This window comes from Alligator sinensis, unplaced genomic scaffold (assembly GCF_000455745.1).
Source record: "Alligator sinensis unplaced genomic scaffold, ASM45574v1 scaffold375_1, whole genome shotgun sequence".
In the NCBI taxonomy this organism is placed as follows: domain Eukaryota; kingdom Metazoa; phylum Chordata; order Crocodylia; family Alligatoridae; genus Alligator; species Alligator sinensis.
The window spans coordinates 2,582,887-2,599,315 of NW_005841928.1; the positions used below are offsets into that span (position 1 = coordinate 2,582,887).

Here is a 16,429-nt window from a genome sequence, read left to right on the forward strand (position 1 = left end):
TCTTTCCTGCCATGGCAGGGGGGCGGACTTGATGATCTGCTCAGGTCCCTTCCGACCCTACCAACTATGAAACTATGACTGTTCAGTTACAACTGCACAGTCAGCATCTAATGTAGACTCAGCCTATGAGATCAAATTCTGGTCATGAAAATTATCCCTAAAGTAACGTAAAAGCATTATTGAAAATATATATATTTGCTGGACTGCTACATCTTGCTGAGTGTCCAAATCTTGTAGGAAAAAAGGGATTCCTTAGGAGAAGTCTTGCTCTCTTTACAAGGATCTGTTTTATAGCAGTATTTCATGATTCTGTTCAGGATTAATATATCAAAGTAATAGTACATCTGCATGGGATATTACAACACTGTAGCTACACATTTTGTAACATGCATCAAGCAGTGTCATCCACATAATGGAGAGAAGATTTAGATTTAAATTCAGGTCCCAATGAAGCCAGTGGGAGTTTTGTCACTGACTAGAGTAAGGCCAGGATTTCACAGCTAGTGTCAAATTAAATGTAAAAAGAGAACAGAGGGCATACAAATGGAGAGTTTCTGAAAAACGAAAAGTGGAAAAAGGTAAATCACTGACAAACAATTAAGCAAAAATGGCAAAGAATAAAAGTGCTGTCACCATTCATTCAGTCAGAGTTCAGATGACTAAAAGCATAATTTATCTTTATTAATTTAATTATATTCTGTTGGCTTTTCTTTTCACTCTTCTTTACTTCATATGCAAGTAGTATCATGTTCTTCCGGTATTTGCACCAAAGAAACTTTGAAAATTATTTATCACAAATTAATCATGAATAAACTTAGCTGAATTTTGGCCACACGTTTTACATAACTCATAAAAAGAGATTAGCTTGATGATTTTCAGTTAAAATCTATAATCTTTGTTTACCATGAACTGGAAAATTCTCAAGTATTAGATGCTGAATTGACTAGATCAAATCTCAAGAATGAGGGGTTTTTTGGTAGATCTATAAAATGTATGGTTTCACCTACCCTTTAATTTTCACATTATGTTCAGGATTATGGCCACATTGTACTAAGTACTCCACAACTAGATATGAAGGCCATAAATTACTTGCAATGCTGATTTAATTCAGAAAAGTCAGAACATAGAATTTTTATGGACTTAAGAATTGATATCCTAACCAAATTGGACTTCATTTATCCAAATGAAATGTTAATTTTTAAATTGGAAATGTCAGTGGTCAGGTTTGAAGAATTAATCCATTTTAACAAGTTGCCCAAGTCCACCTCAAAATTTGCCAGACTTTGGAATAATTCAAACCAATCAAGCTTTCCACAAAACTTGTTTAAATAGGATCAGCTAACCCCACTCTTTACAGTTCAAACTCTTGGCTGTCTGAATTGCAAAAATTCTGATCTACGTATCAGTCTGTTTCTAATCTTTCTTACCATTCTTATAATACCATTCTGGTATTATTCCAGCATCAATAACTATGATAGGTAGAGTCTTGAAAACCCACTAAGTAAATTTAAACTTAATATTTTAACCCTTCACAAACTTGTTCTGAAGCATGCACACTGCTCATCCTGTTGTATTATTACCAGACTACGCTTCTTGAGATGTGATTGACTTCCTACAACAAAGAATACCCAAGACTATTGAAGGGACTTAAAATAGTTTTTGAAAAAAATATTTATACCCTTGGAATAATGTGGGAGTTGTTTTTTGGGGAGAGGTAGGCATTGCAGCATTATATAGTGAAAGAGCTAAAGTTTCAAGTCAGCATTAATAGAATATATCACCTGTCCATGTCACCTATATGCTGTTTGAAAAATGTATAACAAAGACTTTACAAAGCAGATAATTTTCTACTATCAGTCATAAAACATGTTCGTTTCAATATTTTCTCAATATTGAGGCATTTGCAAAATTATGGACAAAAGTGAATACTACTCTCACCCATAGCACCAGCAAAGAATAGTTTTCCTAAAACAGAACTTTCACGTTTCAAACTTATTTTTATATATAAATCTGTAATTTTAAAAGTGCCAATGTTTACTTAAAAAACACATGTTCATACACATCAATTTAATATTTTTCTTATAAAGCAGCAATAAATTCCACCCCTGATCCCAGACATAGGGTGTGTCTACACGTGTGCTTTAATGCGCAGTAGCCTACTTTACTGTGCATTAGAACATCATGTAAGAAATCATGCAATAACGCTAATATGCAGTAAATTAGGCTACTGCACATTAAGTGCCACTTAAAAACTACGCACATTCATTACTGTACATTTAGTCAATTTAATGTGCATGTCCTTAGTATCTTACATTGGAGGTACTAAATTTAATGCACATTAGAAAAAAGTCTTAATGCACATGTAGATGTGTCCATATTATAGTAAATCTCCCTAAAAATTATAGCATTTATTTTATACTTTCACTAGCAAAACTGAGATTAAAATCTAGCCCATCATCTCTCATTTATATTTTTATTAAACAATGATGGATGAATAAACTATCTGTATGTTTTCCCTCTGAAACACAATGATAGAAAGCAAAATCTAGATTGGACACGTAGGTGCCAAAATGAGACTTAGTTGAAATGTAGTTGTCTATATTCCAAAAAGCAATCTAGATTAACATCACTCCAGTGGCCACAAAATGTATTAGGCACCTATATTAATTCAGTGGTTACATTTTGGACTGAAAGATTTCTTAGGCATCTAAAATGTGCTTCTGCACATGCTCATAAGTGATCCTGTCTAAGCACATAGGCAACGAGTTCCTTCCTATGCCCAGTTGCAATCCAGATTAAGAACTACATCTGCACCTGAAGGCATTTGTCTCCCTGCTCATTCATTATTTTCCTCTTGTGGTTAATGCAATAGATATTACTATGTAATGTTTAAATGACAATTACTCATGTTATGTAATAGGAGGTACAGTGAACTAGATTCTCTCTCTTGGGACATGACTGAATTCAAATTATATGTCAAAGCTATAAGATAACCACAAAACTACAAACACTTAAACAGTTGTCATTTCTGAATCTTTCTACTGGTTTGGAAGCATTTAGTGATTTGGAGAAAAAAAATCCTTTATTTGCAATATAATGGGGGAGGTGGGGATGGAATCAGGAGAACTGGTAAAAATATCTAAATATGTAGAATGTTTTAAATCAGTAGAACTGGTAAAAATATCTAAATATGTAGAATGTTTTAAATGAAGCCATTAGAAAACCTAAAAACATTAAGGGAGAAACAATAAATGAATTGAAATTAATACAAAATTATAGGAAAAAAAGATCAGCAGTATGTACAAACCATCAAAAACTTACCATCAGGAAAGCCATCTTAAAAAATAAATTACTTAAAAATTTCTACAAAGCAAGAGCAATATTATACAGTCTAAAGAGAACAGAATTTAGACAGCACTGATCAGAAAAAAATGATCCGGGTAGCATAGCTATCATAAGAGCCATTTATTTATATGAAAATTAGAATTAAAATTGTGTAAATAACTTGACTTGAAAACCTAACTAATACAAATCTGCTAAAAAAGTATAAATATGTTGTTCTGTTTCCAGTGAAGATTAAAATATGAACCACTGAGTTCCCAAAACAGAGAAGTCTGTATTTTGTTTGACTGAGAGATACAAAAAATTTACAATAATATAAATAATATAGCATATTCCTGCAAATATAGTACGAAGACATATTTCGCTGTCTTGATTGATACCAGGGAAGGTAGGAAATATTCCAAAAAGAAGAAATAGATATGACAACTGAACTGATGTGACCTCACAAAATAATTGGAAGAGTGGTAAAACTCCAAAACATTTTATTATAGTAGTGGGAAATGGTTGGTTCACTTATAATATTTTCTTATGATGGTAACAAGCTAATATAACACCTGCCATTTTATTAATTTTTTGTCTGGCCAAGTCAGTATCTCCAATCACCTAATAACTACACTATAGACTTGTTGACTATTATATCTAGCCCATAAATATAATGTTTTTTCTTTGCATACATGCTTCAGTATTTCTTAACTGTGTTATGTTGAATGTAAAATAACTACTTTTATTTACATGGTGTGTTACTTGGAACTGACAGCTAAAGAAATGGACACTTAAGTACAAAAATAGTGTTTGTTTGTCCAGTCTGAGCCATGACAATAAAATAATTCATTTGAAGTGTGCGCCAAAACTAATAAAATAAGGACACTGACAAGGTTATCATCATAAACAGTTACAAGGAAGGAAAAACTTATGATTGTGTTTGACTTCCAAAGAGGATGTTTAATTCTAATGTACTATGTACTTTGTCCAAGCGTTAGTAAGCTGACCCCACAATGTATATACAAACTAACTTTAAAGAACAAGATAGGTTAAGTCAAATACTGTGTACTTTGCAGCTATTATAAGAAACTAGACCTGGGGAGATCAAAAACCTCCTTTTTCTGTAGAGGAGGAAGTTTTTACTAACAGAGGACCCATTTTTCTATGAGCATATAATGTGGCTGTATCTTTCAGAGAGAGTCCTAACAGTTCTAACTGTTCTACAGACAAGATAATAGAATAAGATGCTTCCTTATGATAAACTCTAAACTTTGTTATAGAATATCAAAAGATTATGTAAACCAATATCAATTTACATTTTTAAAAATTCTGTAATCTGCTTAATCCTCAGGAAATGCTGTGTACAATGTTAAGGTCATGATCTTTGTCTAAAGCAGTGCTACTGAAGAATTGGTGACCTTGGGTGAGTATATATGAAGGATGACCAACCTCAAAAGGATAAAAGAGATGTTACATAATTTTGTACTGAAGTCTCTTCCAGGTCAGCTTGATATACTGAACATATTAAATCCTCAGGCTCCGGTGTTGCAGAATCTCAATTTAATTCCATATTTTTATGAAAGGCAACCATATCTTATTCCTTTATGTATCAATATTAAAACAAGGTTATCCAACGGACTGCTCAAACAATGACATGTTTCAACTGGTGTCTCATTCATGCAAAATACTGTTAAGGACCATTCTGGAAAGAATAAAGAATAAATTAGAGAGAGATTAAAACAAAGCAAGAACAATTTTGAAAGGGCAGAGGGACAGGAAAACAGATGATGCATTTGTGAACTGTGATGGGGAAAGGACGAGAGTTTAGACAAGCTTTGTATCTGTTTTGTCAACTTCCATAAAGCTTTCATTTCAGTGGGGGACATGCTTGAGATGTGTTTCTCACCACTTGTGATTGCTGCATAAACTATATAAAAGACAGAAAGCCATAGTCAGGAGTCCCAGACTGGATTGACAGAATGCTTCAAAGTACGGAGAGCACTTTGAGGCTTAATTCTGTCTCTGTCACTCTTCAAAATCTATCAGTTGATCACGCACAAAGAACAAGTGGCAGTTGCAGGGGGTCTGAGAGTCAGAGGCAGAAGGCTAGTAATTTGTCGAATACAAATGATATCATTTTGATTATCACTATCCTATGAGACCTGAAAGACCTAGTCAGAAATTAGTTATGGCAAGAAAAGACATGGCATCATGGTTAACATTCCTGATGACTACACTGGAGAAATAACTGAAGAAAGAATCAGAGTTGACACAGATAAAGGGCCCTTAAAGCAAGTCTCAAATTTTACATATTTGGGTGCAATCTTTATAAAAGACAATAAATCCATAAATGAAGTAAGAAATGGGTTAGATAAAGTTTACGCAATGGTTGAGTTTGAATGTGATATGAATGAGTAGACAGATGACTAACAAAACAAACATTCATACAGATGACAGCAACATACAGGTGGATGCTTTCGAAGAAGAGAGAAAATTACAAGCCTTTGCAATGATGTGCTATGGAATGAAACTGAATGTTTCCTGGAGCCCAAAAAAGATCCAACAAATGGGTGCTCTATAACTTGGAACCAAGTCTGAATTGAGGCAAATGGTGAAAAAGGAGATACTAAATTCCAATGGCCACATTCTGAGAACACAAGGAAGGAGTCTAGAAAAGATTAGAATAGGAAGTGGTATGCCAAGAAAGAGAAAGAGGCATCAGAGGAAGACATGGTACAACCACAAAAGATTGGACTGGATCACATAAAAACTCAGTGGCAAGGCTGGCACACAGTCAGAGCCAAGTTAAACCCTTTTGACAAGGATGACATCTGATTAATTATCTGAATCCCCTTCCTTACTCATGAAATAACCCTCTCATTATCTCTAGTTGGTCTAATAAAAGATATCACCTCTACCATGAGTCCTGATTCCTCTCATTATGAGATACTTTTACTGGGCATAGCAGTCTTTGGTGATCAAATTAAATCTTCTCTCCTTAAAGTTTACAGTGAAAACACAGTCAGTGTTCTCCTTACAATTATTTTCTATAACCTTTTAGTTAGAGTTCATACAACCTCATAGCTTGTTATGAATATGATAATGTTCTTTGGAACAAGCAGACAAAAGGAAACTCCTTTACATCACACATACAGATGGTCCTGACATGCACTTGGCTGAAACTGTAATTCTAACTTAAAAAGCAAAATTGTACATTGAAGTTCTAAGGAGCAGCAGCCTGCTAATTATGCGAAACCTACTCATTACTGTAGTAGTCCTTTTTAGCTAATAAATTGCCTCTTTTTTGGCAGAATATAAACATGAACAGGGCATAATATTGGTTCATTACACAAGAATGGCCTGGTAACTCTGAAATAACTTCCACAATCTGCAGTCAAAACCTATCATCTGTTAATCTGTTACCATACTAATCATCAGATTACTTTATTCCTTTTAAACCTTCTTTGTTAATAAGCAAAACACAAACAAAAATAAAGAGGCTTTTGTTGCAGGTTTCAGTATTCACTTTTCTGCATCATCAAAGGAAAAACTTTGCACTGAAGACTTTTTCTGTCAAGTACAATTGCATGTAGAAAAACAAGTTCACTACTGTTTCTAGTTGTTGGAATATCTAGATCAAAACAATCAATATCCTCAGAAAACCAACACAACAGCTGTAATATAAACTGAAATACATTTTGTTTGATCATGTATAGTGAACTTGAAGGGAATAGAAATAAAATTATAATATTTGCATGCTTCCAATTAGTAAAAGGGCATGGTGAAACTACTTGCACAAGAAACTAAGTAAATCATGTTTACCTGGAAGCTTAATAAATCAAAAGTAAACTCTATTGAATGTAGGACATTGAGAGCATCAATCTGTACAATGACTCTGTTGTCACTTTCAGGATAGAAGTTTAATCAGTTCAGAAGCAAGAAGTCATGAGTCATGCTTTTCCAAAGTGACACATAGATACATATACAGAGTACTATCATAGATTTCTTTATAATTTCTACTGAAGGTCAACCCACACACAAAAACAAGATATTATCAGAATTTTAATACATGAAGTTCTGCATAATGTCTAAAAAGATGTACATTATACGTATACATTCATACACACACACACACACACACTTTCTGTATATCAAACAGTAAAACAAAGAGGTTTATAATAGAAGGCTTTTTGCATCAGAAAAGCTCCTGAGAATACAATGCAATGTTATATATACAATACAACGCCTGCATTCACAGCTGGAAAGCTTTACAATCCACTGAAGACTGCTCTTTCAAACCACAAGGCAATAATCATTTTCTTTATATACCCAAATCTCAATTTTAGAATATACATCTTAAATATAAGCTTTAAAATATATATATCTGCCTTAAAGCTGCTAAAATATTAAACTGTAATAACTTTAAATTGCCTGAAAATGTATGGGCACTTCCTTTCCTACATACATTTCAGTGTAGGGGTCTGTCCATGAGCACTCACTGCTGGTTTGGAGCCTTAGGACCCATTTTAGGGTTATATAACTTTCCCAATAAGTAGCCTGGCACTAGCTGAATTAGAAGCTACTATCTTAGAAAGGTGGAATAATGTCAACATTTACTCCCAGTTCATTTCTGCCTTGAAAAACTTGTCTTTCCAGATGTTCACAAATATATACGTACATACATACATACATATATACACCCCCCCCACACACATACACACACACAGAGTAAAAGCTTTATTATTCAGCATAAGTGGAGTAATGGGGTTACCAGTTATCTAAAAATTCCAGTTATCTGAGAGTTGTACCTTTCTTTCGATCTACTTTCTTTTATCCATGCATGGGGTAAGGATGGGCTGCAGATGAGGGCTAGGATACACCTCCTGGAGTCTCGCTGGTGCTGTTTCGAAAGCAGTGAGGCGCAGTGCAGCGCCATGTGCATCCCAGACAATGAGGCGGGCCAGTCCCAGTGCCACTGCCGCCCCCCTGGAGCGCAGCACAGCCACCCCTGCTGGGAAGAGCCCAGCACTACCCTGGCCCCAGCCCACAGCAGCAGCCTGTCCTGCCCCGCACAGATCTATTGAATTCCGGTTAATAGAGTATTCATTAGTAAAATGCCAGTTAACGCAGCTTTTACTGTATACACACACTAGTACCATTTTCGTTTTCCTTTCCTTTCTTGGGACAACGTCCAGCCTTCCCTCCCTTCCCACACTGCAAAGAAAAAAAAACAAAACAGAACTAGAAAAGCACTATGTCATAGAAGTCAGGGGTGAAAGGGGCCATCTACAATGGATCCATCTCCTTGTTATAATTTTTTTAGAGCATGTAAAGTAGCATAAGTATCACTTAATACAGATACAGATTTTAGATGCTATTCCCACCTTCTAAGGTTGATGAAATGTATCTGATGTCTATTTAATGCAGAGACAGCACTAGAAGCAGAAGCAGACACCTTGACTGAGCCACAAAGAAAACTGCTGGCCTTTGCTCCTCAGAGTCCACATAGCTTTCCCTTTGGGCTTCACCAGGGGAGTGCTTTTGGTACTGTCTACCCCATAGCCTGGTGACAGAACACTTTACTGAGAAATGTGAGAGATGAAGTAAAAGCGTGAGGAGGGCCTCGAACTTTGGCCTTACACTTCCAGTAAGTATGGGGGATGGAGGTAGCCTTAATCACCAATCTCTAGTTGTGCTTCCTTTCCTCTAACTATAGATTTGGGAACTTACATGGAATCATGCACTTTCCCAGGTGCATGAAGACTGCAGCAGAGTGTGGCTGCAGTGGATTCCTTCTGAGTATGCTCAGAAGGGTGGGTCTAGCTGGGCAGGTGGTAAAGGGAGTTAAAAGCCATATAAGTGAAAATAAGTGCCACTTACGGATCTAAGTTTAGATGGCAAAATAGCACGTAGGTGCCTAAGGGTGAAATAGGATTTATGCCTGTACATCTTCCAGACTAAGAAGACACTAAATTGTTTCCACAAAACACCTTTTCTTTCCCCTTCCTGGTTACTGTCTCTAAAGTCCACACAAGTTTTAGATGGCTATACCCTGTATAGAAGGGATCAAGTGGACAAAAGGGGCGGGTGTGTAGCTCTCTATGCCAAGGAAAGCTACGCGTCCCTGCAAGCTGACATTGGAGCTCAGGGCGGATGACTGGAAACCCTCTGGGTTAAAATCCGTGGGGAACACGGCACAGGGGACACAATGGTGGGAGTCTAATATAGACCTCCTGCCCAGGATCAAGAGCTTGACCAGTTCGCCAGGGAATTGGCTGAGTCTATATGCTCCTGGTGCATGGTTGTCATGGGAGACTTCAACTACCCAGACATCTCATGGGAAGAGCACTCAGCCAAATCCCAGCAGTTGCAAAACTTTCTCTCATGCGTGGATGACCTCTATCTGACGCAGGAAGTCTACGGGCCAATGAGAGGTAAAGTGCTGCTCGACCTGGTTCTGGCAATGGAGGATGACTGTATCAGCGACCTAACAGTCGAAGGGAAGCTGGGTGACAGCAACCACGAGCTGATCACCTTCACCATCTGCTGTAAAGCTGGCAAGTCAGTCAGCAATACAGAAGTCCTTGACTTCATGGAAGTTCCATGTGGGAAGCGAGAGCAGGGCAGTCTGTCACAAACAGTTTCATGAGCTAATAGCAAAGACAACCCTGGAAGCTTCTGAAGGCCTTCCACTGCACATTGTGAATTTACAAACCATAGCATTTACAGATCTGCATCTATGAGTCTGGGGTGAATACTGCATATCTTGGGTGTTTGAAATCCATAAAAATAAGCACTAGGCAATTTGTAATGAAGAAATGAATTCTGATTTGGGATTTTCTGTTTCCTATTAAGAACAATGATAGAAGTATGTGTGGAGAATTGTAAGAGGTGGGTTTTCTTGTCTGAAATAAGGTGCTACATATGTAAGAAAGCATCTCCATCTTCTATGGTTTCTAGATCAAACCAGAACTGGCTGGTCACCTGATCTGGGTGAGGTTAAATAAACCCTCAAATGTTCTAGCAATCAGCCACATTAAAATGCTTTACCTGATTCTAATCACCCTTATATTTTACTGCACTGACCTGGATTTTATATTAGCATACGTGAGAGGAATATCTCATCTACACTGTACTATACTGTACTACATTACACGACACTACCGTGTATGATCCATAGTCTGGGCACTGTATTTTAATATAGTCTCATTCACTGCTACCTTAGACTGTTGCTCAGAATAGGTCCTTTCCAAATTCTGAAAACTATGCTGATTATAATATGCACAGCTTCCCCCATAGAGCTGCTGGTGGACTTGGGGAGCTGAATCATTTTGGGAGAATTAAAGCGCTTGTTTAGAAAGGGGAAAGGATCTAAACTGAGAAAACAGAAGGGGGAGTTCTGAAACTGGACTGCAGGCCAGAACCAACCTCTTTGCAAGCCAATTCCAGCCCACGTCCCATAGGTCATTGAGTCCTGTTCCAAGAGGTGAGTTTCAAAGATTAGATGGAGATATGCTCTAAGTCAGGGGTTGGCAACCTTTTACTATGAGCCACCCCTTGCAACCTAGCTGGTGCTGCTGGCTGCCCCTCTCCTGTTACACCACACTTATTTCTGTTTTGTGTAGCAGGACTAACCTCCCTCCCATACAGACTCCTCTAAAAGATGTGGTGAGGGATAAGTTAGAGTGGCTAATTCAGTGAGCAAAGGCTGCAGTGTAGGAGAAGAAAGCATTGGATCGTAGGGCGCCTTCCACAGGAGCCCAAAGAAAGAAGGTAACTTAGCAGTTAGTAAAATACAAACCAGATTACAGGCCAGATTCAACCTTTTCACAAATCAGTTCCAGCCCACGTCCCATAGGTTGATGATCCCTGTTCTAAGCTGTATAGAGGTTCCCAGGAAACAGAAGTAACTTCTCCACCTGGGTAGGAGAGATATGAGCTTGAGACCCCCTCTAAATGTTTTGGGTATTGCACAATTAACTGGTTAATTGTGCAATTACCTGCAGGAAAGAAAGCCAGTCAGTGAAGATGGAAAAGGAGGCATCAGGGGGTGAGGGACAGGCTGGGGTAAGGGGGTAAGGGGAATGTAGCAGTGCAGGTAAAAGTGCAGAGGTACCTGGGGAGTTGGATGTCTGGCAGGTTGTAGTGTGTCAGAATTCCACTATATTGAGTCCATGAGTTATTGTACCTACTATCTAGGTGGCTGATGAAGTGAAGTTCATAGGCCCGGCTGTGAAAAATGGTTTGTAAATTCCCTTTCAGGATCAGGCCTGAGAAACTGGAGACATAGCAGTTTTTTTTGTGAGAAATGTACCCCCACAGGTATTTTTGTCTTGATAGATTCTGGTGTGGAGTTTGTAGGGGTACTAGAGATAGTTGGCAGGTTTTGTGTTTTGAGCTTTAGGAAGTTGGCTTCTGGTGATGAGGTTAGGTTAGCAAGGTTCGATGCTTGTTTGAATTTACAAACCACTTTTCACAGCTGGGCTTCATCAGCCTCCTGCGTACAAAAACTCATGGACTCAGTATAGACATTGGAATGTCTCTCACTACAACCTGCCAGACATCTGACTGTGCAGGTACCTCTCCACTTTTACCTGTGCTGCTACATCCACTTCCGCCCCCACAACCCCAGCCTGTCCCTCACTCCCTGATGTCTCCATTTCCATTTTCACTGACTGGCTTTCTTGCCTGCATTGCATGCCAGCCTTTGGCTTCTTTACTATTCCTTCTATCCAGGAATAGCACACATACACACACCAACTGCAGGTGCTACCTCAGCCTGACAAAGGGTTTTTCAATCCAAAAGCCTGCTAAGATATATTTCTGTAACTAATTATTCAGCTGGTCTACTAAAACATACCACATTATATTGACTCAAAGGAAAGGACCTTGTCCACCAGTGCCATGTCCTTAGACCAACACCCCTAGCACCTGACCGGAAGGACACAGGGCCTTGGGCACATCTAAGCCCCAGGACTGGGGCTGGCAGGTAGAGTTCTCTGGCAGCTGCTGGAGAAGAAGCTCCTGCAGGAAAGGAAAGAAAGGCTCTGTGACAGCAGCCTGAGATGCTCCTGAAGCTACTGTGCTGCTTATTAAGTTATTACCTGTTGACATTTAAAGTGGTGGACCAGTCTGAGGCTCTAGGGGAGGAGGAGGCCTCACTGGGGCACACTACCATGTCATGTAGAGGCCCCAGTGCCAGTGAGGGCGTGCCTTAACACACACACACTGTTACTCATGTCACGAGTTTTGCTTGTCAGCAGCCTGAGGTGCAGTTTCTCAGAAACCCCTGCACCTATCTACTTGAAACTTGGCAAGCTTCATGGCCTTAGCAGGGGCCATCATGCCTGCAGTTTTCACCCTGCTGTGCCTTGACACACATGTGACACAAGTTTTGCTTTCAAGACTTTGAGGAGCAATTTCCCTGAGACCCCTGGCACCTATCTCCTTGAACCTTGGCAGGCTTCTTGGCCTCAGAAGGGGCTACCATCCGTGCATGTGTAATCCAAATCAGGCAAGAAATGACAAAGTTACAGGCAGTTTTGTGTTACCCCATTATAGCCTATGGGCAAAACGTCAAAACAGCAAAACAGTTTTGACAAAACAAAATGGAATAGCAGTTTCAAAATTAAATGAAACTTGAAACGAAACACTGTCCCATCAAAACAGAGCAGTGCTGTTTTGCACAGCCCTAGGATCCAGTGGCTCCACTGGCTGGATCTGGCCTGTAGGCTCCCAACCCCTGCTATAAACGAACAAAGAAAAAAAACCCAGCAGTCACATAATTGAAGTAGCATGTCTTTTCCACAGTTAGCTCTCTAAGACACAAAAGCAAACAGAGAAAACAAAGCACAAAGATCCTCTCAGGCATGTAGGATAAAGATAAGTGCAACAGAGATGTTCTTGAGATTTTGATGGGCTCAAGGGGAAACTGACAGATGTATTCTGTGTAAAACTCTACGGTGACCATATAAACCTTTTACCATCCAGTCCCACACTTTTTCAAACCCTTTAAATCACTCACTGAATTTTATTTAACATGTCTCTAATATGAAGTAGAAGCATCTCAATGTTCATTATAGTAGACAAATTGCTTAATAAAGTTAATCAAAAATCACTAGACTTCCTAAAAAAGCATAACGGAAATGTAATTATCTGATGGTTAACATGATTTGGAAGGAAAAACATCCTCTCTTGTAAATACATTTTAACCACTGTTGAAAAACCTAAGAAAGAGGAATAGAGTTTGATAAACTTCTTATGCATAGCAATCATGTAAGGGACAAAAAATCATTTACATCTATAAATGTACCTTAGAAGCAATAATGCTCTTCACTTGGACTAGACTGTATGATTGTACTGATACTTCCTCTATAGATAAGAAAAGGATAATTTACCTGAATATACCCATATTTATCTGAATCTAAGATGACTCTGAATTTAAGACAACCCCCCAACAATTAGACTTTATACAGAGGAAATTTATATATTTGTTATAATTTCCCATGTCTAGAATCTAAGCACTGAAGGATCATCTTTAATTCATACTCTCACTTGTGCAGCAGGAACAGCAGTGGCAGGGGGCTAGGCAGTAAGGGTGGAAAGGCAGTGGGGGGCATGTGGTGTAGAGGCAGAGAATGGAGGGGGTTAAGTAGCTTGCCCAGCCACCTGTTGCCCACCCCACTGCCTGCCTCCCTTGTGCCTGTCCCCCCACTGCCTCTTCCCCTCACAGCCTTGGCCCCCCACCCTCACTTCACTTCATCTCTTCACCCTTGCTTTTGCCCCCACTACCCCTCCCCTCCTACAGCCTCTGTCCTGCCTCTTGTTGCTTACCCTTGCTCCGGTACTAGCGGTGTCTGTCTCCACTCCAACCTGGGGCACGGAGCATAGCTCCAGCCTGGCCTGGTAGCAGTGGCATGGCCCTATACTTGATTCCAAAACAAAAAAAAATGGGGGAGGGGGAAATCTCATCTTGGAATTGAGTAAATATGGTATATTTTAATAGCATGCAGCATATCTAAAAGCTTTTCTGTGCAACTGCACCTTACTAAAAGAAAGCCAATCAAAATGTTGATTGATGAGGTCTAACTGACCATGCATCCTTGCTCTGATGTGAAACAAGGCAATATTTTTCTTCCATATGCTATCAAGTAACAGCAAAATGACTGAAAAGTCATTCAACCATTCAAACTAAAGAGGAAGAAAGATGATTTGGGGCAGCTTTGTGCCATAGGAGCGACACAAAGTACCACAGTACAATCACACTGGGCCTTCGTCTTACTAGCTACAAAGGAATATGTATCTCATCAAGGAAGAATTATTGTCTCCCCCCGCAAAAAATTATGTCTTTTTATAGAATTATCATCTTAAGTTGTGTTTTTAAAGATTTTTTATGGGACATGACTCAGTAGGAAACAATTATTAATTATTATTGATTATATTGACTAACTGTTGAGAGATGTTTTGCTTTCTTAGTAATAAGGCTGTTCATACAGATAAGCAGCAGAGTTGCATATAGTATCTAAGCAGCGCACAGTCATTAAGGTGATTATTTTGTAATATCCCTGCGAGGTAGGGAAATAGGAAAATGAGTAAATGAACCTGTGAGATTTTCCCAAGGTTACCTGGAAATTGAACCCAGATATACTGAGGCCAAGACTGGACCACCAGAGCAAGAAATCAGGCAAAGGGTTTAGACAACTTAAACAATTTTAATTAAATCTCAGAGAGAAAAAAACAAACTATAAGAGTAGAAGAACAATGGAACATGCTGCCCAGAGAAACCTTTTTCCTTGGAGGTTTTCAAAAAGAGACTGACAGACATCTCTCTGGAGTGACCCATCTATGCAGGAGTTTGAACTAAGTGACCATTAACATCATTGTCTTTGATTCTTATCTATTGAAACATATTTTTCCAAATGCAGGCAAACCTCACTTAACGCTATTTCGCTTAGCACTGTTTCATTATAAAGCTCATTTTACATTCATACCTGATTCCACTTAACGCTTAGCAAGTTTGATTATAACGCTCACAGGCATCAAGCAGGAAATGTACACTACTGTTACAGCACATCAGCAATGCGCAGGCTTGTTGTGCAACTTAGCCTGCCTGAGCCCAGGCCAGGTGTGGCAGAACAATGACTTGTGCTATGACTCACGCTGGGGGAGCCCAGATGCCACACCATGCTCCCTCTGCCCAGAGTGACTGCGACTGTGGCTGTGACCACCCCCCCTCTCCTGCCCATGGCCCGTCATGGAGGGGACCAACAGCACCACCTCCATGGCCCGGGTCTAGGCGGGTGACAACTGCACAGTAAATGCATGTGTAGACAAGCCCTCTGTATAATTTTAGGCAAGTCACTTGTGCCCAAATCCAATCTAGAACTTAAATATGTGTACAAACACTCCATTTAGCAAAGCACTCAGGCTTAAGAGCTTTCCAGAACTAGGCCTTTGCATTACTCCTCTGTAAAGTGGAATAATAGAATTTCTCCACCTCACAGGGGCGCAACTCAAAGAAATACATTTTCTGAAATACCACTGCAACCACCAAATCATGAAAGTTACGTGGGCATGGCCTATAGCCTGCTGGCTAAAGTTCAAGCTAGACAAGGCTGAAGTGATGATAATGGGCTGGGTGGAAACCCTGAGAGTAGATGTCAAGAGGTAGTGTCATTCCATTTGTTTGTGGGGTTATGCCTGTTATTAGGGTTTATAATTTAGAGGTGATTTCAGATCCCTAGCTGCTGTTTGACAGTCCTATTGCAGCAAAAGCATGTTGTCCTTTATCATCTGCCGCTGGCTAAGTTGAGGCTTTTTGTTTCAGTTGTGTCTCTTTCCATTGCTGTTCATGTTTTTGTTACCTTAAGATGAAGTGATTGCAGTGGATAAAACATTCCTTAGATGCTGAAAATGATGATAAATGCAACAGTTGGCTTAAGGATTTAAGCATCTTGCTGGGATGATACCAGTGTTCCTGCATCTGCACTGGTTTCCCACTAATCTCTTGGTGAATTCTGAGGTTTCAATTACCACTAAACGGTAGGGCTGTGTGGTGTGAAACAGCACCATTTCGTTTCAACTTCCATTTCACCGTTTCAGCAGG

At 39.1% G+C, this 16,429-nt stretch overlaps 1 protein-coding gene across 2 annotated transcripts in view; it reads right to left on the reverse strand.

Annotated features, from left to right (window-relative positions):
* The window catches only part of SLC16A7 (solute carrier family 16 member 7), a 135,580-nt gene that overhangs the window by 69,692 nt on the left and 49,459 nt on the right, over positions 1-16,429 (reverse strand). The window contains exon 2 of one of the 2 annotated variants that reach the window (XM_025198778.1): positions 4,774-5,026. The exons of the other annotated variant lie outside the window; for it this stretch is intronic. The gene's annotated coding sequence lies outside the window, so the exon portion shown is untranslated. The remainder of the gene's footprint in view (positions 1-4,773; positions 5,027-16,429) is intronic. 2 annotated transcript variants of the gene reach the window in all.